Below are 2,969 nucleotides of genomic sequence, written 5' to 3' on the forward strand. Positions count from 1 at the left end.
TTTACTTTGTGAAACAGGGGGTCAGCCTTGGCTGAGGTTCCTAACTGTCTGTGCATGTCCAGAAAGGGCTAATCAGCCATCAAGTTTACTCCTGAGTCTACTTCACACTAACATCTGCCCCTTCCTAGCCTTGCTCTCTCTTCACCAATATTCTAGATCAAAGTTTTAACATGTAAACAACAAACAAATTCACCATAGGGCACAGTACCAACGTCAGCTGTCCTCTAAAGTATTGCCAGACAACATGTGGCACAAAAAAAGAAAGGAAACAATACTTGTACATTGAGTCCCCTACAGCTGAATTTCCTTCAAAGCCAGAAGTTACTGGAAAACATCATGTAATATTTTTAGGGAGAGAAAAGTTGTGATGAATAATGTATCTAAGGAGAAATGACTAGTTTTGTTTTGCATTCTCTTTCACAAAGGAAAATGTTAATTTGTGAAGGAAACACTCCGGAGGGAACTTGATGAGTGACTATTTTGCGTGTGTGTGTGTGTGTGTGTGTGTGTGTGTGTGTGTGTGTGTGTATGTGTGTGTGTGTGTGTGTGTGAACCCTTTTCATTCCATTCATTTACCTAAGGTCACCGCCATGATCCACGTTGAATGGGATTGCTGACTGAAGTTACAAGCTTGATCATGTCACAGTTGACTTTTCTGCGGCTCCCCATCTCCTCAAGAACAGTGATCATATTCCTTCATCTTCTATTATTGGCCCTTGGCAGTCTGTCCTTCTAGGACCCTTCTAGGACAGCCTCCTTGGCTGTGTTTGCAGTCATTAATGGAACCACTCATTCCAGGTGTTGGAAACAATGAGGGAAAAAATGATCCCCACTGAGTTGTGTTGATAGACTGGAGGAGAAAACTCTCCAGTTATCAATGGGGCAGCATCCTCTCGTTTCAGAACTGATTTAGCATTTGGAAAAGAGTAAGGGATGATTCACATTCAGCAGAGCTTAGAACATAGGTGTTGCTTCCAACTTTCAGAAGGGTAGGGATGAGCAGACCTGGATCCTACCATCATAGCTGACTAGATCACAAGTCACAGGCAAGGGGAAGCTAGGTGGCACAACAGATAGACTGATCCTGGAGTCAGGAGGATCTGAGTTCAAATCCAGATTCAAGTCATTTAACCCCACTACCTTGTAAAAAAAAGAGTCATAGGCAAGACTTCAAGACAGGTCTTCTGTGGTCTTGTTCTTGGTCTTGCTTTCTTTCCTTCTGGTCATTCAGATGAACAGAAATTTTACTCAGCACTAGCTCACTCCCTTCCCTCTGGCAAGTCAAGAAAAAAAATTTTCCTCTTCTTTCAGCCAGATATGACCCCTAGGCAATAGTTTTCCAAATGCTTGGTTTATGTGGCATAAGAAATTAATATAAATCTAAAAGAAATTGAAATAAATTTGGGGAACTATGATGATTAATACTCCTTTTCCATTGATGCCCACCCAGAACTCCATCTCATATCTCTCTTTTTTTGCATTGCTTATCACACTCCGTCCCCTCTACTTCATGAAATTTTTCTTCAGGATTAAATCACCATCTTCTGTAAGAAGCTTTTCCTGATCTACCTTAACCCTACCCCCTCCAAATCCTAATGCCCTTCCTCCCAATGACCTTGTATTGGTACTAGTTATAATCTGCACGTACTTATGTAGGTACTACTCTTTTAAAACATAACCTCCTTGTTTCATTCTTTGTATTTGCATCCCTGTGTAGAGTAGTCATTTAATAAATGCTTATTATTAATTGACCAGTAATCATCAAGCAATTAATCTGTCATTCCCAATAAAATAAAACTAATTTTTTCCCATTTGAATCCTATGGTATTCACTGTCACTGCAAAATATCCTTTTAATGACTCTCCATTGACTGATGAATGAATCTTAGAATTTTGATAACTGGAGTTATCTCCAGTCCTCTAGGCTGATACCCCTAAATGAATCCCCTGGATGATGTCTCTGGCAAGTGGTTGGTCATTGAGCTTTTGCTTGTACACTTCCAGTAATGGAAGAGTGATTATGCTAAGAACTGGAATCAAAAGGAAGTCAGAAACATGATCCCTTCACATTCTAAATGGGGTAGATGACATACAAACAACTGACACATAAGACACACAGAGAGGTAATCTCAGAGAAAGGGCAATGTTGGGACTGGAGGGGGAGAAAGTGGAAAAACCAACATGGAGAAGGTAAGATCTGAACTATCTTGAAAGAAGCTAGATAAGTCAGAGGCTGGAGATGAGAAGGGGCAAAATTCCAGATATGGGAGACAACTAGAGAAAAGGCAGTGGTCAATCAGGAACTGGCATTGATTAAGCATCCTGGGGACTAAGTTAAGTGCTAAGATAAAGAGAAAGGAAGAACAAAATAAACAGTTCCTGTTCTCAAGGAGCCATCAGTGTAATGGAGTCTAATCAACATGCAAACAATTAGATATAAAAAATATAGCTAGGATAAAGTGGAGATACTAGAATAAGGGAGATTGGGAAAGTCTTCTGGAAAAAGGTGAAGCTTAAACTGGGACTTGAAGGAAGCCAGGAGAGGCAGGAGACTCAGGCCACATCAGACTATCCCCAACTTTTGTCTTCTCCATCACAAATGCAAAGATTTCATTGTTGTTTCTTCCACACAGCTATATGTGTGTATATTCACATTTTACAGTTGTGTGTATATATGACACTACATTTAACTCACAGGTAATGGCAGAGGAAGAAGACCCATCTCCAACAAGAGTTCTCCTGAAATTGTATTTTATTCAATGCCTCAGTTGCTAAATGATTCCTTTAAATCATTTTGTTCTAGCTCTGAATAGATACCATATCTTCAGGAATCCATGGCATAGTGGATAGAGAGTCAAAGCATAAAGTTAACACATTCTACTGATAATAATTTATATCCAAGAATTAATATAAATATCATTGAGCACTGAAGAAAAGAGAGTGGTTAGAGCACCAGCCCTGGAGTCAGGA

This window comes from Macrotis lagotis, chromosome 8 (assembly GCF_037893015.1).
Source record: "Macrotis lagotis isolate mMagLag1 chromosome 8, bilby.v1.9.chrom.fasta, whole genome shotgun sequence".
In the NCBI taxonomy this organism is placed as follows: Eukaryota; Metazoa; Chordata; class Mammalia; order Peramelemorphia; family Peramelidae; genus Macrotis; species Macrotis lagotis.